The following is a 27,113-nucleotide window of genomic DNA, read 5'->3' on the forward strand; positions in this document are numbered from 1 at the left end:
ACACCAAAGACAACAATGCACCGGCCAGAACTCAAGGAGGAAGACCTAGTTTTATTGCAGACATTGGTAAAATAGTTTTTGTGAATCGCTTTCCTGCCCACTAAGGCCTGGAAGATGATGGAAAATAAAATCGTGGTGTAAAAATAATTAAAAACAAAGCCTTCTTGTCTCAGGGAGATGTTTCGTTGTTGTTTGCTCCCTCCATTTTTGAGACCGGTTTGATTCCATTGTGTCCATGAAGAGAAACCAGTGTTCAGTCTGTCTGAGTTCTAAACATATGAGAGTGAGGGGGAAAGTCCAATTAGCCAGCAGAACAGCAGAGATGTAGAATGGAAAATATCTTCCTAGTACAAGGTCATGTCACACAAAATATTGCTGTTGTTTCAGCCTTCCAAGTAAAATGTTAATTTGGAATGAAGTGTTGTCTACTCACATTTCGCAGCCTTGCAAGGAAGTCCAGGATAGCTGAGTGGTTTCCTTTTCAGTTTAACTACTGACCTTTCTCAGTGAACTTCTCACTACATCACATGACAAGGTACATTAATTTTAATTATAGTTTTTTTTTTATTATAGAGTGGTGTGAGAACTACCCCTCAATGATAATGGTAATAGGAGAATCACCTAAATTAGGCATATATAAAATGTGGCCCTGGTGTCACATGTGACTCCTAAGCCTATTTTGCAGGCCCCCAGGCCTTCCCCCCCTTTTTTTCAAAAACAAACATAGCAAAACAAAAAGAAACTTCTGGAAGCCCCTGGGAGTGAAGATTCGCCATCAAAATATCAATTTGTAAAAAAACAACAACAAAACAACAACAACAACAACAAAACCTGGAGGTGGGCATCTGGTTTCAATTTTAATGGGATGGTCTGTTTTATTGTGATCTGTGTGGCCCCTGGAGGATTTGGGCCACACACATCACCATTTGCCTCAAAATTAGTCAAAGTTGCACACCCTCGACACACACGTACAGAGTGATGCCACTGAGAAATGAGCATTCAGATTTTCAGCCCTTGAGAAATGTTTGCATGGTGAACTCGCTATGCCTGCATTTCTGCATATCCCAGTATTGGGAATTAGGAACTGGCACTTTGTAGAACTGGGCTCTCATATAGAGCAAGTCCTGTTTCTGCAAAAATCATCTGCTTCTTTTCCTTCCTTTTCCTCCACAGGACAAGAATCCAGAGAGAAATAGCTGAGGTAAAATATATATGCATGCTATACACACATATCAAAGGACTTAATATAAGCCAAGGCTTTTGGGGCCACTACCAGATGTAAATGCTAAAAATATTGTACTCATGTAGGCATCCTTCAGTCTCAAGAGACTATAGTAATGTGCTCTGAATAGAGGTCTTGGAACAGCGTCTAGTGTGGCTGAGGAGGCCAATTCAAGAGCGACAATCTCTTCCACACTGAAGGCAAATATAATCTGTCCCCTGTCCAGCTCCCGGATTTTGCTGCTTTTGGAACTGCCTCTTCACCTCGGCCTGCTGGACAAGGGTCTCTTCAAATTGGGAGAGGCCATGCTGCACCACCTGCCTCCAGGCTGAACGCTCAGATGTCAAGGTTTCCCATCTGTTGAAGTCCATTCCTAAGGCCTTCAGATCCTGCTTGCAGATATCCTTGTATCACAGCTGTGGTCTCCCTCTGGGACACTTTCCCTGCACTAATTCTCCATACGGGAGATCTTTTGGAATCAGATCGTCAGTCATTTTCACAACATGCCCAAGCCAATGTAGACGTACAAATATTGTACTGTACTCCCAGATATCCCATCCCTTTACAGATCCACCTTAGACATTTCTAAGGTAAAAAAAGATTCTTCTCTGCTTTTTCGGTCATGTATTGTCTCAGGTAATTCACACACTGTTGCAACTGATTACAAAGAAAAGCTTGTAGAAAAGTTAATCAAAGACTGTAAATAGCCCATCTAATTAACAATCATGTTACTCTACCAGACAATTGTGTTAGTTATGCTGCCTGCAGGCCACAAAATTGCAGGGAAATACTTTCTATTTATCAATTGGACATTGGGATGACTAAAAATAAAATACAAAACAATACTTCTTAAAAGAAAGCCATAAGAACTGGAATTCTTTTGGTCACAATGCCTCTAAAAATGATTAAAAATGTCTTTATGTTGTAACTTTTGAAAGTGATTAGAAAACGGTACCTGCTATGCTAAAAGAGTAGTTTTGGTAACTAGTTGTAGCTTCATTTTTGAAAGTAATGGAGTTGCATGAGAACAGTAACTTGTAACATGAAAGTATGATGTTATAATAAGTCAGTTCCAAGTACTGGCTCCTCCTTTGCCTTCCTTGATCCCATTTCCTCTGCAGATATTTTATTTCTAAGTCAGCAGCTGCTGGGCTGCAGACCTGTCAGCCAAGTTGTGGTTTAGTGCTTCGGCTTGGGCTTTTAAATCTCTGTTCAAATTTTGGGAAAGTTACCCTCAACACTTTATAACTGTGTTGGGTGGGCATCTTCCGGAGTGAGAAGGGCCTCTGTTGAATGCCCTTGATGCTGTTGCTGCCATCTGCTGCCTCTATGACACCCAGTTAATTAGTTTAGTGAAGTGTGCAAGAGACCTGCAGAAAGTATGGTTCACCATACGTACAAACAAGGCACACGGTCCCTGTCTAAATCAGTGCCATGGAAGAAAACTGCATCATTTAAAAAAATCTGTGGTAAACAAATTGTGTGAGATTCATGTGCCCTTTTCCCCCTCCTTCCTGGAGATTTCCACCCTGAAAACAAGGGATCCCCATCTGTCTTAAAAATAAGGTGTGCGATCCTCATGTGCCTTGTTTACAAAGGGAAAAATGAAGCTGTTTTTCCAGTATACTTGTATACTATACAGTAGAGTATAGTTCAGCATAGGAGGGTACAGAGCAGTAGGGCCTTAGAACCTTAATATAACGTTTACCAGCTCAAACCTTTGCCCCCATGTCTGCTCCCCTTCTGAAGTTTGGAAGGCTCAATCTCACCGAGTATTCTCCCCAACTACTATCTAACAACCATAGCATAAGAAATACAAGTTCTATGGTGATGTGTAGAACTTCCAAAAATATCTAAGTGAATGATGAAGCTCAGCACACAACTATTGGTCCTAAAACTTGGTAAGAGAAGGTACGAGAGTTACATTTGTTATAATTTGGCAGGCATTCGTTAGAAAATCTCTTAATAAACATATGATGAAATTATGACCCTCAAGATGTTGTTGGATTCTAGTTCCTATCAGCCCCTTCAGTATGTTAAAGGATGAGGAATGATAGGGGGAGTCTCTGGAGAGCTGCCTATCATGCTCTAGCAGGACCACAACTTCACATGCCCCTCTGCCTTGTTATCTTTGCAAAATAATAACATTATATGGGTAATTATGTATTGATTCTAATTATTCCCTGCCATCCAATCCAGGAAGTACGAAGTACTCCTGATGAGAAGACAGTGACACTGTAATTTCAAAACCATGTTTTTCCCCAGCTAGCTAGGTTATGGCTGCTTCCTCCTCCTACGGCTGCTTTGCAAGAGTTCCTATGCATTTTAGAGCTTCTATGCATTTAAGCTGAACCTATAGAATTTCTGGCAGCCCAGCTTTGTATCTGTCTATGTTTCAAGAGCATAGAGAATCTGTCTGTCACAGCAAAGTTATTTCCCTCTCACAGACAAAAGTCCAGCATTTCAAAGGAAGCAAGAGAAACACCAAAAACAGATGCTGAAGGAAGCAAAACCTATCCTGTAAACTGATTAAGATCAAAGCCAGTGGTTTGCTTGTTTTCAAGATGTTAAAGATGCTCTCTGATGCTTAGTGTACTATTAACAAACAAACAAATAAAGGCAATGAATTTGTTTCCAAAGTTCTTATCTTTTTGCTTAACACATTAAAAGAGAGAGAGAGAGAAGTTGAGATGGTAAACAATTTATATATAAAAAAACTTTATAAAGACAGTCTCTGGAACTGCATGGCATTTAAGAGGAAAACATCTATTTCACTTAATGAGCAGCAGAAGCTGGAAAATTCAGGATTTTTGGTGGCTGGTGTTCTGGCTTCCTGGACGTACACTTAGATTCACATGGTGCACATCAGTGTGGCCAAGTAGAGAGGTCAAAATTAAGGCCACATGTTGCAGACAACCTGTCATGAGAAGAGGGGATTTGTCAACTGTTGTGTCTCAGTATCATAGCAGGAGTTTTCCCCATCTCTCATATTTTGCAAAATAGAATTTTTTGCTATTTTTTCCACAAGCTAAACTTCAGCCTTGTTTGCAGGTTTGTATTATGTATCATCTATTATTTTGCTTTTAGACTTTCTTAAATCTTTACTGTGAAGCTGAGTGGGTGGCCCTTATCCAGATTAAAAGTTTCTTTTATTGACACAAAGGACAGAAAGCTGGGTAGTCATTAACAAGATCTCCTATCTCATTAATATAACAATTGCATCTCACTGTACTCCTTTAACTGCCACCAGTCCCAGCCATTATATGCTCCCAGAAAAAGTAGCATGATGCTGGAGAACCTCAAGTTCAGTATTTGCTTTATTAGGTGATTTGCTGTACATGTCCTGTTTGCCATAGAAGTATGTGCTATCCTATACAGGTCAATGGTTGGCTATGAAAGATCTTGCTCTGTCGAATTGCCCTGTCCATGTGACTATTTCCTTCACAAATGCTGGAATCACAACATGGAGAAGTGATTCTTCCATACCATTGGAACTTTATTGGGAGACAGCTGAAGTGGGCTGCACTGGAATTAAGAAAATCAGAAAATGTTCATTGTTGCAGTTTATGATACAGGTAGTTTATGAACTGAGAAGTGATACAATATCAGTAAACCATAAATGAGAACTCATGGATCCTAGACAAGGCCTGATGGGAGTCACAGTCTAACAAAATCTGGAATGCCACTCCTTCCCTGTTCTCTCCAGAGGCATCAAGAAATTATTTCTTTCTCAATGTGTACATTTGTTTTATGGTGAGGAAAACAGACAATCTTGCATGCTTCTCCTTTAACTCTGAGTGTAAATGAGGATCATGCCTTATACATTTCTGGTTCCCAGGAACTACCAGCATCTAATTTGACTACAAAGTTTTCTCATTTCTCACAGTCCTTGAAAGCACCGCTTCCTTTCTATTGTTCCTTTCCTCATTCTTCCATTTTCTGGAGACAGACATGTGGAGATGTAGGTCCACTCTGTATAAAAAGGGAAGAACACAAGTGTGTACTGTGAGTAAATTTTTTTATTTCCTTTGATTCAACAGCATCCAGATCACTTATTTTTCCCTTTCAAGTGAGACTGAGCAGATCTCTCCATGATTTTCTCTGCATCTAAAAAGGAATGACCAGATTCCAAATTCCTGCAACATTTTATTACCCAGGAGGAAATATTTTATTCAGTACAACTGTATCAGTTGACAGGATATCAGAAATTCTCTAAATGGTTGCTGTAAATGAAGAGAGTCATTCAGAGGCTTCATTTTTGGGGGTGGGAAATCTTTTTGATATGCTCAATGTAGTCATTTTGTTCAAAACTGAAATCAGAAGTGATAATAATGGTATGTATGTCTTTACATGCACAATGGTGTGTAGATATAATCAATAACCTAACAGACAATGACTTATTGAAATGATACAATGCTAAACAAGCAAACATAAGAATAATTACCAAAAGCCAAGAAACTGAAATGTGGTAGTAGTATACAGTATAGGACCTAAGAAAGATAAAAGTCACTGCTGTCACATCTTCAATGTGATGGAGATTTGTCTAGTGATTCACATGGTTCTTTGGTGGTCAGTGAGGAGAGAACTGCAAAGATAATGAATGGTACCAAGCTTCTCTAAATATATCTTTGTTCTCCAGACCCTTGACTAATCTCAATCTGTTGCATTATACTATATTCTTAAAATATTCATTGCACATTACACAGTTCTTTCATAATGAACACAGCCCAGAGCAAACATTTTAAAGCATGTTTATATCTGTACTGAAATTAATGGAATATATATATCCTTTTGTTTTTAATTTAGCTTGCTAATAAATTTACTCAAATATGTATCTGAAATAGTTTTAAAGGCCTCAGTGGTTTTAGATGGGATTCCTGATCCAACTGCTGAAGTGCAGAGACAGAAATATAAGTTGTTGTGGGTTTTTTGGGCTCTTTGGCCATGTTCTGAAGGTTGTTCTTAATGTTTCTCCAGTCTCACAGCACTCTGTGCTCTGGATAGAGTGCTGTCCTCTGAAGATGCCGGCCACAGAGACTGGCTAAATGTTAGGAAGAACAACCTTCAGAACATGGCCAAAGAGCCCGAAAAACCCACAACAACCAACAGAAATATTAGCTTAAAAAATTCATTCCATCCCCTTGTGAGGTTTTTATAACGCCTGATCTCCAACTGCTGGTCAGAGGTAAAGGAAGAAGAATACTAGCAGCAAAAATTCAAAAATCACTATTTGTTATGCCAAAAAAGGGGAAAAAGAAAAAAAAGAGAAAAAAGATATGAGCCTCACTAAGCTAAAAGTAAAACCGGAAGTCATATCTCCTTATGAAGTAAAAATCCATCAACAAGTTGTAGTAGAGGAAGCAGCTTTTCCAATTTCTGTTCTTGCCTAATCTGTGACTGGCCTCCCACTAGCATCTCACATGACCAATTTGCAGCCTTTTTAAAATCAAAAGTGGAGGCCATCGGCTGGGATCTTATCCCTATTTGAAAACAGTGGATTGAGCTGAGACATCCAGTGCACCATCTTGCCCAATGAGACGAAACCACTTTCAGCCTGTGACATCAGACATGGTGGACAGAGTGCTTGACTGCTGCCGCGCCACCACCTCCTCCCTTGACCCTTGCCCGGCCTGGCTAATCAAAGCAGCCAGGCCTATAACATTTAAATGGGCTATGGCAATAATTAATGGGTCTCTCCTGGAGGGCAAGGTTCCCCTTGCCCTCAAGGAGACACTCATTAGGCCCATTAGGAAGAAATTGAACTTGGCAGAGGATGATATTGGTAATTATAGGCCCGTTGCCAATGTTTCTTTCCTCAGCAGCATAGTCGAGAGGGTGGTAGCCGATCAGCTGCAGGCTCTTCTGGATGAAACCAATGCCCTGGATCCATTCCAGTCGGGCTTCAGGCCGTGCCATGGCACAGAAATAGCATTGGTCACCCTGTTTGATGACCTACTGAGGGAGGCCGATGGGCAAAATGTCTCTGCTGGTCCTCCTCCATATCTCAGCTGCCTTTGATACCGTCAACCATGATATTGCCCTGGGAAGGCTCTCAACAATGGATGCAGGTGAATGGACCGAGGCTGAATCTGGGCAAGACGGAGGTCCTTCGGGTGGATGTCCCAGGCATCAGTGGTCTGGGAAACTCCTTTTCATTTTGGGGGGGAGACTCTTAGCCCCAAGAGTGAGGTTCGCAGTTTGGGTGTACATCTGGACCCGGCGCTCACCATGGAGACCCAGGTGTTGTCAGTGGTCCATTCTGCACATTTCCATCTTCGGTGGATTGCCTAGCTGTGTCCCTATCTTGATGTGGGGGCAATCACAATGTTGGCACATGAGCTCATAGCCTCAAGATTAGACTACTGTAATGCGCTCTATGTGGGGCTGCCTATGAGACTGACGTGGAAACTTCAGATGGTACAAAATGCGGCAGCCAGACTTCTGACTGGGGTGAAAAGGTACCAACATATTTTGCCCACACTGGCTGCCTTGCATTGGCTGCCCATCTATATCTGGCAGCAATGTTGCAATATTAAAGGCCACCCTCCATCCTGTCCTAAGACTCCCAAAGGTTTCCCCATGGGGAAATGGAGCCTTAGGGAGATTCAGAACATGAAAACAGGGAGTTAGGAAGCTTTCAATTAATTTAAATTAAATGTACCCATTCTGCGATTGTGACATAACCCTACTTGTGTGGCGTAAAGTTGTGCAAGGAGGTTTCAACCAAAGGATTGTTTTTAATGTATTATTTTTCCAAGCATTGTACTGGGAGCAAAGATGCACTTATGGGTTTTCCTTTAGTTTAATTTTGGTGGCCGGAAATATTCAATTACAAGTTTACATCTATTTAAATGAACCATTAAACCATGCTTTCCAATTATAATGAATTCTCACTATTTTATGTCTTCTGTGTTGTGTAGCACAGCTGAGTGCATCCTCTTAAGTGGTTTGAGCATTTTACAATGTTTTAAATGCAAAGCTATCAAAATACTTTAGACACAGTGTTCTTTAAAAAAGAAGGAGGAGGTCATATACCAGTTTTAAATCTTACAGTCAAGATGACATTAGTCATACAATCAGTCCCTATGAGATGTTGTGCCAATGTCAACGCAAGCAGATTTTGGAACATGGACTTGGCCTCAATTTTTGACACAATGCCATACACTTCTCATAAATTAAGTCAAGTATCCTTCTAACTTACAAACGTTCTTCCCAATCGACAATGTAATTAAAACAAAGTACTAGCTTTGAGTATCTGATCCTTTACTCAGAAGCAATTTTCTCTCTATTTATGGAAGCTTACTCCCAAGTAAGGATGTATGTGATTACAAACAATGTCTTAGGCAAATCCATAAAACTATACTACCTGAGGATAAAATACACCCAAGCTAAGGTTTAAACCAGTGGTTCTTAACCTTGGGTTACTCAAGTGTTTTTGGATTGCAGCTCCCAGAAGCCTTCACCACCAGCTGTGCTGGCTGGGGTTTCTGGGAGTTGCAGTTCAAAAACACCTGAGTAACCCAAGGTTAAGAACCACTGGTTTAAACCCTGTGCACACTAAGCTGAAAGGATGTACATCTGAGCAAACAGGCCTAGAATTGGGTTGTGTGGCCATTTCAAGTCACCAGACTTTCCAGGAGGAATCACTTGAAGGATCATTCCTGGAAAATGAAGGGAAGAGGTACTTCTAGAATCAGAATTGAGAAACTGGTGTCCCTAGTCTGTGGTAAGAAAAGTTATTCTGCCAGGGGCCTAGGAAGTCCCAGCGCAGTGGCAACTGCTGTCTTCTCAAACTCCAAAGAGTTTGGATGAAGAGTGGTGGCGGCAACTTGTATGATCAAGATGACTGGAATGCTCCTTATCCTGGATGAAACAGGCAGCAAGCAAAAGTCTGCTCACCTCCATTTTACTCACCAGCCTTCCAGATAATTTCCTGCAATCTGCCTGGTGCTTTCTAGAAGTAGATAGTATTTCTTATATATACCGTAGAAAACTGAGGTGCTACAGACTTCTAAAACACAAGAGGAAGGTCTGAGCATCCTTGGAGGAAGAGCAAGGTTTGCACAGAATCATGAAATATCCTTCTAAGGGAACCTTTAATGGGGTAACCTCTTCCAATCATCCAAAGACAACAGAGCATGCTCACTGTCACAGAACAAAAGTCTGCTGGGAGCAGGGTAAGAGCAAATGGGAGGAGGTCTGAAAGATGGGGTAGCTGGCCGGGTGACTAACTGACTGCATCACTTAAGAGAAGCATTCAGGATCGATCTTTTGCTGGAGGTCTTATCTGCAGTTATCACTACGGCACAGCCTTCAAATGAAAAAAAAAGTTAAAAATTAAAAGAAACTAGTCCCCCCCCCCAAAAAAAACCTCAACTCTGGATCTGGAAACAATGCTACATTCCTGAGGGCACTATGGTGAATACAATGGGGTCCAAATATCTCCCTGTGCCATGATAGCATTCCCTCCAAGCATCTTGTGATGCCCAAAACACTATCTTACTTTTCCCTCTCCTCCCCTGCATGGTATTTGACTTTTTAAATTAGTTGGGGCTTACATACTTATTTTTGGCTACAACCATAGTTCTATTTACTCATAAGTAGGGAGAAGATTTTTTTATGACATCATCTTTTTTCTGCAACCTATGTTTGAGCTTATGGGTGGATTTGAACACGTTTATGACTAATCTGGTGAGAAAGGTAGATTACTCATAAACATGTTTGAACTTGCTTATGGGTTCAAATGCAGGTTGCAGATAAAATGTGAAATGCCATAGAAATCCTCCCCTACTCATAAGTAAACTCACTGGCATCAGTTAATTCTATTTACACCGTAGATAAGAGATGGTTACTACACATGTAATAAATAATAATAATTATGTGCCGTTAAGTCAATTCTGGCTTATGACAATTCTTTTTCAGGATTTTCCAGGTAGAGAATACTGGTTGACCATCCCTTCTGAGGAGGGTGCCCTCAGACTGTGCAGTTTGCCTAAGGCCACATAGGCTGGTTCTACTTGCAAGAGGCACAGTGGGGAATTGAACTCCCAACCTCTGGCTCTGCAGCCAGAGCTATCCAGCCAGCTACAAAATGTAAACAACCCTGAAATCTAACGTGAACTTTGTGTTGATGAAGCCCCAAGCAACCAATTATTTAGGAAACTTCAGGCAGTAATCTGAAGGAAGAAGAAGAGAACTTCTAGTCTCACTGTGAGTGAGCTTTGGCCATCAAACAGGAAAAACATCTGGAGCATTAGTAGAATTATTTATATAGCCATTGACTCTGTGGTAGAGTTTAGGGATCTAATGAAGTAAACAAATACAGTGTTCATAAAACAGATTTTTAAAGTATCATAAAAGATTTAGAAACATTGGGAAATAATATACTACATGTCAAAAAAAGAGGATTAAAAGTGAGTTACCTTTATTTAGCAGGAACAAAATAATTTTGTGTTTCCTACATTCAGGACTGTAAGTGAGGTTCTCTGAGTTGTGTTGGTATGTCATACCAGAAATAAAACTAGGTTAATTTTGAGCTCACGTGCTACCCCTGTTACTCAGCTGCTGTGGCCATGAGGAGAAACCACAGCTCGTTATATTGTCTGAACCTGAGAAAATGTGGTCAGTCTTAGCTATGTTTTGTCTGAAACAAGAAAACATCAAGCAAGAACTGTTGGATAGTTCAGTGGTTTAGCTATCTGGCTGTGGAGCCAGAAATTGGAAGTTCGATTCCCCACTGTGTCTCCTTGGCAGGAGCTGATACATGAAGTTCTAAGATGATGACAACAATACCATAGGTTACAAAGCTGGTTTGTTTCAACAAGCAGATCAATCGTGATTAGCTGAAACAAAACTTTGCCCTCTTTCTCACAGCTGCACTCGAATAAGGAATCTTCTATGCTGGAGTGATCCCAACATAGAAGGATGATCAATCTTTTTTCCTACTAGGGACATGGGGTGATGGGCAGTGCGTCAGGAGTCATGTGTCACCAGTGGATGTAGCTGAAATTGTATGTGACTGAATGTGGTCAGGGTAACTGTCCATCTGTTTTCACATACACCTATCAAATCTGCATATCACAACTTCAGTTCCTCTTCTCATATGTATATATACATCATATATGATATAAATCTCCACCATCTGTTCTGAACAGCTGACTGAAAGGTTGGCAAGAGGAGCGGAAATATCGGCATCTTTGATAAGCCATGTTTCAGGGCTTGTGAGGGGCTGCTACTGATCTGCAATCTAGCTGCAAATCCCAAATAAGTCCATGTAAGAATATTGCAACACCATGTAGGCAATCAGGTCCAACTACATGATAATGTTAGTAAGGTCTAATATAAACAAATTGCTGTCATGTTGAATAGCCCACAGTTGCTTGCTGCCAGCTTTATTGTAGTGATGTCAAGAGATCAATTAATATTTTTGCATTTTGAACAGCATCTGAAAAATTATCAAAAGATTATCCTTGTGACATTCCATCCAGTGTTGCCTGTTTGTTTCCCCCAAACTAAGGTTCACTTTGGCGACGTTTTCTCTTTCATTCACTGCCACCAGTGGATATCCTTATCCACACTTGTACAATACTTGAATCAGACACCTGCTGCCAACATAACTTGTTTATTTAGATTAAATTTTAATCACAGATGTTCTTTTTAATCATTGTATAGAATCACTCATTAAAACTTCTTATCTTGGGTCACACATTCAATTCTTCATTTGTTTTATTGATCTGTTCACTTTAACCAACTTATTAATAATATCAGTTCTCTCAAGTTCTCTGACTATCTATTTTGACTATTCAATTTCTCTCCTCCACACACTCATTCCCTCTTTCACCTTCTCTCTCTTTCTAATTCTAACTCCCTCTAACTGCCTCTGTCTCCCTGACTCCGCCCCTCCTGTCCTCTCATAGGCTCCTGCATTTGAGCTTCAGCTATGATTGACATGAGTGATGTGGGCATTTCGTCACAATCCTCTTTTTTTATGCTGGTGTCAGAAGCAGTCATGAAAAAGTGTCCCCTATCTGTTCTCCACTGTTGAGATCTTTATATGGGATCAGTTACAAATTAGATTGTTAGAAAAATCAGTTCCTGGAATTTCCTGATTACAGCAGTAAATTTTATTATTGGCAAATGCTGGTTTTAAAATCTTACTATGGAGAACTTGGGTAGTTGGCTGCAAGAAAAAGCCTAGCCATTTATTGGCAGTTCAGGTTCAAGGAAAGGAAAGCAGACTGCCTGGATGCTGCATTTATTGAGTCTGATGTAAAATGTCAAGGGGAGAGACTTTGCAGCTGAATCGTAAATTATTGCTAGCCTTGCGTAATCTTATGGTAAGAGCAGAGATGATGGATTGAAAAACAGAGATACAGATATGGTTCTTCTGAAACTTCAGATGATGTTCAAGGAATTTCTTGTTGAAGAAGAACAAAAAATAAACTTGCTTGTATACTGGGCAAATAAGAAGTTATTTCCAGAGACTAAAAAATGTTAACCCTTTTTTGGGTAACATTTCCAGTCACTGGAAATCTCAGACTCTCAATGCGAGCATTGATCACATTCCAGCTCTTTGGCATTTTTTTGGTATAGCTAGTACTGAAACAAGTCTCTCAATATGGCACTTATCTATTCTAAGTGCTACAAATGTAACTAATTTTGAAGAGGGGAACACTGTACCAATAGGAAGGAAGGACAGCAGTAAAACATGCAAGGTTTCCTGTGTAAATTCAGATTCAGCAGTGCAATTGCCAGGGTCATTCAGAAGAGGGCACAAGCCAGATTAGTTGCTCTGGAATTTCTAGGAGACATGGTATCACTCTGATCCTTAATCATCCATCCTTAACTGTGTAGTGGCTTCAGACAAATCTGGAATTACTAACTGAAATGGCCTGGTTTGGACCGATTTGTATGAGATTCAAATGGAAGTGGAATGGCTAGTTTGTGTCCGGAACACAAATTGGACAGGCCATACATCGCTTCAGTCTTTTGTTTTTGGAAAAAAAGCAACCTTTACATATGCCAGTATGCCAGCTGATTTGTCTAGAATTTGGCTGGTTTATTTGGCTGTTTAGGATCTATAACATCTCTGAATGCTATGAAAATCAGTGGAAGAGCTTCTGCTCTAAGTTATGGCCATTTTGCTTTTCTAATGAGCATCAATCGGACACTCACAAATTAAAATGGATTTCTGGCAGCAAATATTCCAGAGGAAATTAGGACAGATTCTAAAGCCTCAAATTGGCCTCCAGTTTGAAACAGGAGGCTAGTGCAGAGCTCTATTAACTGTCTTTGGGTTAAATCATACCCAACAGAGAATGCATGGTTAAAAGTTCATAAAAATGTCAACCGTCTGGTGGCTGACATGGAATAGAATGACCAATCACCAAACAATCAAACAAACAAACAAAAAAGCTAATTTGTTAGGCCAGCAGGCAAGAAATTTTGTGTTACAATGGATATATCATTCAAGCACATAAAGGGTGTCTCATTCTAATGATGTTTTCATTGCAGCATGTAGCTTGACCCTGAATTAGCCTGAGTATCTGTATAGAGATAGTGGTGCTAGAGTGAGAGGAATTGTGTGTATTATCTATCACTTGGTAACTGAAGGGTTCTTTGGATCAGGTAGTGTCAAATTGCAGTGCCTTTTGGATCAGATCTAAGTGAAATGCCTACTACTAAATTTGTCTGGAACATTATCTGGAAAAAGCAAACCTTACACTCAAACTCAGCTGCTGGAGGAATCTTCTGGTTGCATTACTCCCAGATGAAGCTTATCACCCACATGTTGGAGGAAGTACAGTATAATAAGGAGGGGTTCTCTTAACATCTGTGGTGGTCATATAAAGTGTCTAAAGGCATTTGATTTTAGGGGTTTTTAGTGTCATCCAGCAACATCTGGTTTTGTAGTCCAGCAACATCTGGGTTGCCACAGTTGCTAACCCCTGGTGTGGAAGGAAAATTAAACCACTCAGAAAATGCAAAATAAATACTCCAAATGTAAAACTGCAATATATTTCTTGGTAATAACAGATAGGTAGCTAAATAGATGTAGTAGAAACAGAGCTAGTAAAAGTTGCTTTTTGGGTTGCAATATTGGCTGGTGAATTGTCACTAAAAAGTAACTCTTTCAATCTCTGGCTATAAAAGCAGTTATGTAGATGTGTCAGGACCAGAAGCAACACTGGTGAGTTTCAGTTTGTCATCCACTTGTTGAAAGCACAAGTTATTGCAAGGACAAAAAGAAAAAAAATTGGGGGAATTATGGCAATCCTACCTGTTTCCTAAAGACTAGCAATTATGTTGCTATAAAAATCTAATCTATGAGTCAGGTCCTCACAGGCACTTTGGTACACCAGCTGTTTCTCTCCCAGTTTTGAACAAAAGATATTGGAAATAAAAGATATTTATTTTGTTTGGGGCTTTCCCACAGTCTATTTTTAAATAATACGTTTTGACGAATTGCACTGGCTGAGATGCTCAGAAGAACACTCGATTTGCTTTTGCTGTGTGTACATGTTAAATGCTGTAGGGCCAGTTGGCTGTGGTACTCAAGTGTACTTGGCTAAACTGTCTTAGGGTGCTTTGTGCCTCTCCAGGTGTTGCTGGACTGTAACTCCCATGATCACTTGCCCTTGCCTAGGATGTCTAGGATTGCTGGGAATTGCAGTCTAGGGCCACACATTGCCATCCCTTTTATAGGGATTTGGATGTTGAATTGGAAAGTGCAGTGTCAGCTTCTGCCTCTCTTCCTTGGCAGCTCAAAAGGACATGACTAGAGTGAAGTTAGGTGCTGCCTGCAACCTGTGGCTTTGTCTCAGATTGTCTGAGTACTGATTCTGTCTTTAAGGTTTTTTCTATTCCTGAGATTGTGGTTGCAGCTGAATGAAATGCACATGCAAAGGCAAAGATACTGTGAAAAAGCAGCAGGCTCACTGAGAAATCACAAGGCTAATGAAAAAGAAGCATAATTCTGTTTTTATTGTTTCTATCATCATTATATTTTGTAATATCACCCCGCGCCCCATTGATATACTTTCAATAGGATTTCCCTGATGAAGCTCACAGGGGGCCAGAAGTAGCCAACAGCCTTTGGTTCTGCTAATGTTTTCATTAATAATGTTCCCTGAGAGCAGTTGAAAAATGATGCCCCAATTTCTCTTCCTTACACTGGGACAGAATTAAGTGCCAACCCCACAGTATCTGGAGTAGGTGCGAGAACTATGTAAAACTGTTCATTGGTTTGAGGGTTTGGGAGGGGAGCTTAAAGTAGTGTTCATGGGGTACTGATATACTTGTCAACTCCCATTATTCACCTTGTTGCCTATTCAATACTTGATAGACACCATCACTTTCCCAAACATATGATCATAGAACATAGGAAGCTGTTTTATACTGAGTCAGACTGTTGGTCCTGGTATTGTCATTTCTGACCTTCAATGGCTCTCCAGGTTTTCAGGTAAGATTCTTTGCTAGCTCTGCTTTGAGATCCGCAGTATTTCCTGGTCAGGTCCCAGGCTCAGTCCTGCTTAGCTCAGATATGATTGGGTCTATTTGGTACACTGGTTGCTTTCTGGGTCAACTTTAAAAAATTTGACCAGAATCCTAATACTTATGCCACTGTAAGTAATATGGCCTAAATATCAATGGTGAATTGCTGCTACTTAAGAAGTAGACTGTTGCGCCAAGTCATGCAACTGAAACAGGAATACAAGTGTCAACATCTTAAGTAGTGGCAACTAAAATGCTTAGAATTGTTTGTCTTATGCCATCATACATAAGTAATAGAATTTTGGCTATGGTAGACTATTTGTTTCTGAAATCATGTAGACAATCTAGTCAATCAGGATCATGTAGGGATTTGTTATTACTTTTTGGACTGAAGCTCCCAGCTAGAATTGCCACTAATTGGTAGTTACAGTTTTAAAAGTAAGTTTTTCTAGCTCTATAGACTATATGCAGTCACTGAAAAGCTGCTAGGGAAGCAGAAAGCTTTCTAGGGAAGCAGAAAGCTGCTTTGTACCAAGTCAGACTATTAGTCCATCACAATCAATGCTATCTACTCCACACTGACAAGCAACATTCTCTAGGGTTTCAGACAAACAGTGTTTTCTATCCTGACATGGGGATGCCAGGGTCTGAAGCTGGAATCTTTTATATGCAAAGTACATAAGCATAAGATTTTGATGCCTTCCCCATCTCTCAGGGTCTTCTTTTGGTGACTTGAAGGGCTGAAAATGATGGACATGTGCTCAATACTGTGTGGGTAAGACAAACATATGGACAGGCTGCTGAGTAAATGCACTGATGCTTCTTGTGTTGCTACACGGTACTTTAGAAAAGGAAGTACCCCAGTGAGATATGGTACAAGACGAACATGGGCCAGCTGCATCAACAATAGGGTTGCCACAACTCATTCCCCCATTCAGTTGAAGGGCTTAGCAATTCTTCAGTTTTCAGAGATGTTTGCTGTATGGCACCATGACCATTTCCATCCACCCTCATCATCTTGAATTGGCAGGGAGCTTACCGAAGGAAAGAAAACAAAAGAAAGATATTGTGCTGAAGTAAGAGCAAAAAGTGGAAACAGTTATTGTGCAGAATTGTGAACAATCATTAAAAGACAGGATTAAACGTGTGTGTGTCAGGAGAAAGCTTGAAGGAATCCCCTCAAAAACATGACCCTTGGCCTCAAAATGTCTGCATTTGGAAATGTTCACCAGTAATGTCCCCCTTGGCATAGTTTTAAATATCTGGCCTATATCCTCTTTTAATTTGGTTCTTTATTTTTTAAGGGAAGAAATTGGCTTTTCACTAAGCTAAATCACCAAAGCCAAGTTTTAACACAGCATTACATCAAGCTGTTTACAGACCCTAGGGAAACAGCCAATCTGTATGGGCAAATTATCAGGAAAGAGAAGATGTGTTAGCTGAGAAAGGGGTGGAAAACCATTTTAGTTCTTTCTTGTCTTTCCCAGTAACAGTGTTGTTAGAGTTCCTGATCTACAGATTAAGTATTCTAGGAAACACTTTTTCTAGCCACCCTGGATTTTTCCAGTCTCATGACACAAACACACTCTAAATCTCACATTTGGTACTCATTTCTAATGGAGGACCATTTGTTTTTCCTCAACTTTCCTGAAAGATTAGAGAGCACGGTTCCCATTTTGCTCCTCAGACATAGCTGAAACACAGAATGATGAAGTAACATGAAATTGTTACTATTGAGCATAGATAATAGTATGTTGTAGTGGATATAGTCCTGGGTTTGAATCCCTGCTCAACCATGGAAATTTACTGGGGTTATGGAACTGGTAAAACCACTCCTTAAACATATCACTTACCTTGAAAGCCCTATTAGGGTCATTATAAATTGGGTCTGAGTTGATGGCACATAACAACAAGCCCTAATATCAGACTTGCTGGAAGCCGCTTTTTCAGACATCTTTCTGTATTCCCATGCTTGCTGGGTTAATTGCAAGGCACACTGGGTACATCTCTCTGGCACTGCATAGTTTGAGGTCACATTGTTTAGTAGCCCAAACACACCTTAGTAAGCAAACAGCACATTGCTAATTTACTTCAAATAATTCTTCCACAGTGCTGTTATTGTTGTTTCTGTAGCAACAGTTGGCCGCAGTTGGTGCTTAGTTAGCCAGAATAATGGCTGGATAGTTCAGTTGTTTAGGTCTCTGGTCACAGAGACAGAGATTGAGAGTTCGATTCCCCACTGTGACTTCTTGGCAGGGGCTGGCCTTGATGATCCACCGGGTCACTTTCAGCTCTGCAGTTCTAGGATTCCAAGATTCTAAGATTCCAAGGGCAACAAAATCTACAGTGAAGGAAAGCACAATATAAATGTTTCCTCTACTATTTATATAGTATATTGAACTCAGTTCTAAGATAATTCAATCTGGTTTGCTGTAGTATTTAAAGACAGCATGTGAAAGCATTCAGAGCAAAATGGCCCTATCTGCCTATACTGAAGGAAGATTATAAATTATGTGACATGACTCCAAGACATCTACACCACATGGAGAGTTTGGCAGCAGAACAGAGGGCTTGGGGCCTTATAATAGCTTGGTTTGAGTTCTTGTCCATTCAAGTAACAACTATTTGCATAGCTAGGTCCCTTATACCAGTGTACTTCTCTCTTCAGTTTCACAGGGCTAATGAATGTTTTAATGAATATATATATATATATATAGTCACCTCACAAATGCAGTGCACACACACACAAAAACCTTTGTGAAATAAAATAAAACAAACAAGACTTCAAGAACATCCTGAAGAAATGTTCAACAAATCTCTTTTCGCTCCAAATAAGTAAACAAGTCTCAAAATATTCCTGTCTCCAGAAACTTCTCTCATACACACAAACACAGCTTCTGAAAGGTGAAATCTTAATACTGTACTCTGAATCAAAGTGATGAGGGCCTACAATCCAGCTCTCCCGAGGAATCAGTAATCCCATTATTCTGTAACTGGTTTGCACTTTCTTTTATCTTCAACCAAAATGTAGCAATCACAACACAACCCCTTTCTCCAAGATTTCCTGGGCAGTGGGCTACCTCACTGTCCCTGATGAGTTCCTCTTAGATTAACTAGCCTTTGTATTTGGCTTCTCGCTGATACTGACATGGCTACTGCCAAAGGTCAGGTAGGTCTTAGAAGCAATTTAGTTCCTCAAGACTCTGCGGTTCTCCTGGTCAAGCTACTTTACCTAGAACTGCTGGTTTTTACAAGGATTGGGTTAATTAATCTTCTCCCAGTTTTGATGTAATGATACTATTCATTATATCAAAACTGGGGTAAAAGATCTCTGGGCCCACTTGTCCTACCTTTTGTTTATTTAATTTTTTTCTCACAACTATTAAAAAAAGTCTAGCAAGACTCAACGGTATGTACAGCAAGGAGTACTGGAGAAGAGATGGATAACAGGTGTGAATCGGTGTCTTGGCTTCTCTTGGTTCTCCATAAATGGCCACGTGGTTTGCTGCCATTATGTCAACTTCCTCCTTAGATCCTCTCCGGGTTTATTAGGAAAAATTTAGTTCTTTTGTTCTCCTTTCTCTACAAGGGGAGAACAGCTATGAGGATACTTCCATGTCGGCCTTCAGCACTTGCACACATGGAAGTTAGCTCTAGGCAATTTCTATACACAAATGAAGGTTTTTCCTCTTTCATTCTGAATGGATTTATTGGAATAATAAAAATTCTGTTTATTGTTTACCATATCATAAGCATCTTGAGTGATTACCCCTAATTCATATCTACTACTCGTCTTAGTATTCTGCTAGCATGATATTTATTTATTTATTTATTGGACTTATATACCGCCCCATAGCGCTACAAGCACTCTCCGGGTGGTTTACAATTTTTAATTATGCAGGCTACACATTGCCCCCCCAGCAAGCTGGGTACTCATTTTACCGACCTCGGAAGGATGGAAGGCTGAGTCAACCTTGAGCCGGCTACCTGGGATTTGAACCCCAGGTCGTGAGCACAGTTTTAGCTGCAGTACAGTGTTTTAACCACTGCGCCACGAGGCTACTACAAATTTCTGGATGGGTGGTTGGTTACATACAAGTGAGCAGCCTCTTCATTGCTGCACATCTCCTGACTGATAGGTGTGAGGATATGGGTTCCGTAGTACTTGTTTTCCAGAGTTTGCAGCTGTTGCATCTCAGCCTGAGACCCAGATTTTGTTGTAGAGAAAAACCAGGGCCACATCTCAAGACTAATAAATATGGCATTTCATTACCAGCCTGGGAACAAGAAACTGTGGTGGAAAATTACAGAAGAGGCATGGGTTCCTGAACAAAGTACTCTTTGCTGATTGGATACCATCACGAAGCAGAGACTTTGATTTAAGTTATAGAAAGGGGGGGTAGGTGTGTATATGTGTGTAAGTGGGAGGAGGAGAAGAAGGAAGGCAGGTTTAAAGCCTTCTTTGATTGATTAAGAAGATTTTATTCATAGTTAGGATAGCCTAGTAATTAAGTAGTAAAACTATTAGTTAGTAAATCATTTTATTGTTTTATGGGAAAGTCTTACAGAAGCTTACTTAATTCTTAGATGCTTGACATTTAATCAGTACAATGGTATACTTTTGTATTTCTTTTGTTTTATGACGTTTTAATCTTTTTGAATAAATATTTTATATTATACCCATGTGATTCTTGGTGGCAAGGGTGAGAGTGCCTAAAGAAAGTGCCTTAGCCACAAGGGCTATGCTTGCTATTTTTGTTATTTGGGTTACCTTCCTGGTAAGGCTGGTGAGCAAGGTTTAAAGTACACAGCTAAAGAGGTTTAAGCTTAAATAAGTCAGTAATTGGAGATCTAGGGACAGAAGCATGTCCATAGATGCCCACTCACACACCTTGTAGGTCTCACCCAATCTAGAAATAAAAGTTGGAGGAAGCTGGGTACTACAGTTTGGCTCCTCCCCCTACTGGAATGACTTATCTAAGGAGACACATTCCTGACAATAGGTAGCCATACATATCTAGGATGCAACATTGTGCAGCTGTGGTTTGATGGGATGCATGGTAATTTTAGAATTCATGGGCTAGAACCCCCAGACGTCTGGAGGAATTCCCCAGCTAGAATACTGGAGGCTTTAGCCAGCCAGCCAGCCAGCCAACCAACCAACCAACCAATGAGCTTTTTTCACATGTCTTTAATCACTTTTAACTGAGAAAAAACAGATTATTTCCTACATGATGAAGACAAAGGAAGCAGATGGGCAAGGCTAAGGTATCTGAGAACTGCAAGGCATAATGGATCTGGTAGTTTCCTGAAGGTGACTACTATGGAGCATACTAGTCAGGGACACTACCAGAACCATAAAGTTTTGGGGTCCCCACAACCTTAGCTACAATCTCTGTCATCTGGGACAGAAGCCATCATTTCCCAGCTGAAAGTTATTACAAATACCTGAAAGAATCCTTTTAAAATGATTTTTTATGAAACCTCAAAAAATTCATGGTCTATCATCCCCAGAGGTTCGTGGGAGTTTCCCAGCCAAACTCCCACGAACCTCTGGGGATGATAAGACCATGAATTTCCAAAATCCCATGCTTACATTTTAGCATCTAAAAGGATGGGCTAATACTAAATACCAGAAGATGGCAACCATGGATGGAGGAAACAGACTAGGAAGGGAAGAAGAAGAAGCATTTATAACAAACAGTAGAAAGCTAGAGGTCATCAAGAGAAACAACAGTAATATAGGATAGATTTGAAAACTGAAAATGGATTTCACAGCATCTGGCATATTTTATGAAACACATATGCAGCACTGAGCATTATTCACTTCACAGCATAGCATTAACTTCACAGCAGTATACATACAACCTATCCCTGAACTTGGCTGCCTGTCTAGACAGGGAAAGGGAGATGTACTGGCTATCTTCCCATTAATACTCCATTTTTGTCTAATCATTCATGCATAGGTTCATATGCAAGTTAGGAAACCAAGACAATATCTGAACTTCTGATTAGTGTTGCATATCTCCCTTATTATAATGCTTTGTCCTTTAAAACTCATAAGTAATAATCGTAGCCCAGGTCTTATGATGCATGTATTTATATATTTTTTTTATTTGTTCGATTTATATCCCTCCCATCTGGTATATTCTACCACTCTGCCTCTCTAAGGAATTTCTTCATTTCAATTTGATTCACACTTTTGGTATCACTCAATCATCTCTTGGCTTTAATCCTGCAGTTTGAATAATGTCTTTGCAGAGTATCCATTCAAGCTGCGAAATTAGTCCCAAGCTCCTCTGGACAATTTATTTTGTACTATGTAAAGATTTCTAATGCTTTGTATATATTGCTTTCACAAGACCTGGATGCACTCAGTTAACAGTTTTGAGTGATTATTGTTCCCTACCTTGAAGTTACACTTCGGAAACCATGTCAGTTTAAAGCATTTCATTTGGTTTGGAACTAAACGTTGCTGGAGTATTTTAAAACCAATTCAAGATGATGAATTTCCTACATGAAATTTAAGAAGAAACTTAACAGTTTGCATTCTGGAACTCCGATTATACATTCTGAAACTCAATACCAAACAAGCCTTTCTACACTGTAGTATCCCACAAGGAGTAATTAAAAATGGCCTTTAAGTGCAGAAGTTCAAAGTTCAAACCATGTTAAATATGTAACGTTTCCCCATCTTTACTTGAATGTGCTGCACACCAGCTACAGCATGTAGTGGGTGACTTATTCACCACAGGCCTTTCACCGGAAAAGCAGCAGGGGTAGGGTTGAGATAAGTGTTTGGCTTGCATAAAATCATTCCTGGACTCTATTACTCCGCTGCAGTCTTAAGCACACTTGGAGAGGGGAGACTTCTAAAATGAGACTTCTAAAGTGACATGGTCACGATTACACTTTTGAAGCCTACTTTGGATTTTGAAAGCAAAGAAGAAAAATCTTTCAGTTTGGAGTACCTCCATAGCACATATTATCTTACCAAAGTACTGTTGTTATTGTTGCTCCTGCTGATGTTATGTACTGTCAAGTTGTTTCCAATTTACGGCAACCCTATTGAGGTAAGGTTCTATCCACAACAGCCCTGCATTTCTTACCCCATATATGGTAAAAGCCTTTGTTTCATCCTTGAGCATCACTTTGCTTGCACATGAAATTAAAGCAATGGTTATATAGTTACTGCAATCCTTGGCATCTCCTCTCTTGGATATTGGGATGTATGTCGAATGTTGCCAGTCTATGGCCTACTGTTTTATTCTCCATATTTGTTTGCATATTCTTGTTAGGATTTTGACAGATTCTGTCTCTGTGGCTGAAATAGTTCTATTGGTATTCCATCTACTCCTGGTGATTTATTTCTTCATAATGTTTCAGAGCAGCTTTCATATTCTAGAACTGCAAGTTCTTCATCTTAGAATTCAAAGGAGTCTGTCATCCTTTTATTTCTTCAACATGCTGTTTCCACTTCTCTTTGTTTTCTCCTGGTCAGATAGTGTGCTTCCCCATTGGTTGTTCAGCATTCCTAATTGAGGCTTAAATTTCCTTTTGATTTTTTGGATCTTCTGAATTAGATCGCTTGTTTCCCCCTTTTTGTTGTTCTCTATTTCTTTGCACTGGTTATTGTAATAGGCCTCTCTGTCTCTACGTTGAAATCGCTAAAAAACTGCATTTAGGGTTCTGACCCTGCTTCTTTCACCTTTTACTTTTGCTTCTCATCTGTCCTTTACAATTTTGAGTGCTTTTTTCATTGTCCATCTTGTGCCCCCCCCTTTTTACTACAGGAATTATCTTCTTCTATTCTTCCCTAATAGTATTTCTGGTTTCAGTCCACATTCTTCTGGTTCATAGTCAATTGAGTTTAATAGTGCAAATCTGTTCCTTATGTGGACTTTAAGTTCATCCAGAAAGTTGTTTGTATTATATTATGGCACTATGATTCTTTTAGTATTCATTTTCAGCTTTACTCTAATGTTGGATAGTAACAGTTCATGACCAGTACCATAATCTGCTGGTGGTCCTGTTTTGTTTGGGAGAGTACAGCTTCTCCATCTCCTGCTTTCAGTTATGCTGGTTTCGGTATTGAACATCTTTTGATGTTCACATGTACTGTACAACCATCTTTTTGGTTGCTTGAAGCATGTATTTGTGATAAACAGATGGTTGGTTCCACAGATCTCTACAAGTCATTCTCCTAGTTCATTTTTGTCCCCAGGCCATATTTTCCAGCAACATTTTTTTCTGCTTTGTCCCCTTACTTTTGCATTCTAGTCACCTATAATTATAAGCATGTCTTGTTTTGGTATGTGATCAATTTCTTCTTGGATGCTTGCATAAAACCTTTTAATTTCTTCTTCAGCATAGACTTGAATAGTTATGTTGATACATTTTTCATGGAATGTGATTGATATCATTTGGTCAATATTTCCATTATAACCCCTAACTGTCTGTTTTATATCTTGCCTCAGTATTAGAGCCACTCAATTTCTTCTCGGTTTGTTATTTCCAGAGTAGAATACTTTGTAGTTGTCTGACTGCAAATATCCCATTCCAGTTCACGTCAGTTCACTGACACAAACCCTGTGATATTTAAACATTCCAATTCTTGCTTTATGGTTTCCAGTTTACCTTGGTTCATACTTCTCATGTTCCATGTTCCAGTTGTACTTCTATTTAGTTTAAATGGGGCCATTTCACTGAATCTCTGTTTGCCAAGTCTAGACAGATGAGTCTAATGCACACAAAACGAATCAATTTTATAGATAAGTCTCCTTTACTTGGCTTCAAAATATTAGTTGTCAAATAAAAGTTGAGTCTTCTGCTAGGGCTGCTGTGTGTTTGGTTCAGTCCATTTCTTCCACTTTGGGTCGTATTGTCTTGTAGTTTTCGCAGTACCCAGTGAAACAAGCAAACTCTATTTTGAAATATGCAGAACTGTAGAGTATGGATATTTTTGGTTCACCTGATGAAGTCTGTTTCTTGCCCATTTCAAGAATATTACAAAACTTTTATTGGGCTTTATGTCTTATGAAAGCATTGATATTCCAAACAGAAGTGCTGACTGCAAGGTAAGAAAGTAAAATCTGTTTTCTAAATTTATGTGGCCTTTCGGACTTGGTTTTCTATTATTACTGCCTATCCAAATACTGCAATCAAAATCTTATTTCAGATGCCATGGTAACATGTTGGGCTAGCTTTGAAGAGAGCCAACCATTTTGAAAGAACTGTACTGAATTAAGCCAAAATGGAAGGTATACAGACCGTTCAATTAAATATTCTCTTACAAAAAATAAGGTAATACAAATTATATATCATTATGTTCTTATTCCACAATTCTGTTAGTGGTGAGAACTTCAAGACTTGTACTCAGAGTTTGGCATTCTTCAGAATGACATAACTGGAAGCTTATGTTGGTTTTGTGGTCTATGGCTTAGGGTCAAATTATACAGGTAGTGCAAAGGTAGAATCAGACCTCCTTTAATTACTGAAATATGTTTGTTATAGGACTTTGAGTGTAATATATGACAACAGTAGTAGGGTTTCCAGAGTATGTTAGATATTTAAGAGGTTATTTTGTCCGTGTTGCCCCAATGAGTATCCATGGCTGAGTGGGGATTTAGGGAAAGAAGTAAAGTGGGGGTGGGGGGTTAACCCTGGAGAAAACACATTCCCCTTAACATCCAGTTTGACACTTCATTCATTTTTTTTCTATCACAGACTCACAAGGCTAGAAGGACCTCTGTAAGATCATCTGATTATAACAAGCTTGCTATACTACTGAAAAAGGCTCTTCCTGGTCTTCATCTTATACAGTGATGCCTCGCAAGACAAATGCCTCACAGGACAAAAAACTTGCAAGACAAATGGTTTTGGCAATGGGGTTGATGACTCGCAAGACGAATGTTCCTATGGCTATGCTTCTCAAAATGAATGTTTTTGGTTTTTTGGTTCCTGCCTCATGTTTGCTGATTTTTAAATGTTTTTCTATGATGTTTCAAAAGTTGAAGTTTTTTTACTGAAATTTTTGAAATCATCTGCAAAATATGTATGGCTTTAAAGAGCACTTAATAAACCCTTTGTAAACCAAATTTGACTTTATTCTGACTGTTTTTTGCTCATAGGAACGCATTAATTAGATTTCAATGCATTCCTATGGGAAAATGTGTTTCGCAAGATGAATTTTTCGCAAGACAACATTAACCGTGGAACAAATTAAAGAAGAAAGAAACAGATTGCAAATACAATTGCAGGAATAAACGCAGAGGTAGAAAAGGCACATGCTGCTTCTTGGGGAAAATGAACTATTGAATCCCTGTGAAGAGAAAATGGAGAATCTGGAGTTGAATCTGGAGTGGGCTCAGCTCTGTCTGAGACCATGACATAATTTAGTTGATTGAGATCAGGACTGGCAACTAGTATGGATGACATGGGCACATTGAGGAGAGTAGTTTGCATTTTGAGGACAATGAGAGAATCAGCGATGTCTGCCATGCAACATTCGCCAATTCTTCAAATATGAAGGACATTGCATAGCAAATGACGATTATATTGCACACTGCTGCCAAATTATCTTTGTACAGATCAAAACAAGGTGTACTTTCCCTACTTACAAACAGATTTGTTTTTGTTGTTTAGTCGTTTAGTCATGTCTGACTCTTCGTGACCCCATGGACCAGAGCACGCCAGGCCCTCCTGTCTTCCACTGCCTCCCAGAGTTGGGTAAATTCATGTTGGTAGCTTCGATGACACTGTCCAACCATCTTATCCTCTGTCGTCCCCTTCTCTTGCCTTCACACTTTTCTAACATCAGGGTCTTTTCCAGGGAGTCTTCTCTTCTCATGAGATGGCCTAAGTATTGGAGCCTCAGCTTCAGGATCTGTCCTTCCAGTCAGCACTCAGGCTTGATTTCCTTCAAAACGGATAGGTTTGTTCTCCTTGCAGTCCAGGGGACTCTCAAGAGCCTCCTCCAGCACCACAATTAAAAAAGAATCAATTCTTCAGCAGTCAGCTTTCTTTATGGTCCAGCTCTCAATTCCATACATCACTTCAGGAAAAACCATAGCTTTTACTATTCGGACTTTTGTTGGCAAGGTGATGTCTCTGCTTTTTAAGATGCTATCGAGATTTGTCATCGCTTTCCTCCCAAGAAGCAGGCGTCTTTTAAGATGTAAAAATAGATACTGGCTGAACTTAAATTCAAAGATTTAATTTAATATCTTTCCAGAAAGGCATCTTTGTCAAAGAAACAACTTCCAGAAGCTCACAAAAATAAAGCTCTTTACTACATCGGTTCTTAACCCATGGTCTGTGGACCCCCAGGGGGCTAAGATGTCCCTACAGAGGGTCTGTGGAGGCTTAAAGAAATGTCATGATCTTTGCAGTTGAAATA

The 27,113-nt window shown here is 39.7% G+C and overlaps 1 long non-coding RNA gene across 1 annotated transcript in view; it reads right to left on the minus strand.

Annotated features, from left to right (window-relative positions):
- The window catches only part of LOC144589254 (uncharacterized), a 67,107-nt gene that overhangs the window by 13,731 nt on the left and 26,263 nt on the right, over nucleotides 1–27,113 (minus strand). The window contains exon 2 of the long non-coding RNA XR_013545287.1: nucleotides 434–18,056. This is a non-coding gene — a long non-coding RNA (uncharacterized LOC144589254). The remainder of the gene's footprint in view (nucleotides 1–433; nucleotides 18,057–27,113) is intronic.

Source organism: Pogona vitticeps, chromosome 4 (genome assembly GCF_051106095.1).
Source record: "Pogona vitticeps strain Pit_001003342236 chromosome 4, PviZW2.1, whole genome shotgun sequence".
Taxonomy (NCBI): domain Eukaryota; kingdom Metazoa; phylum Chordata; class Lepidosauria; order Squamata; family Agamidae; genus Pogona; species Pogona vitticeps.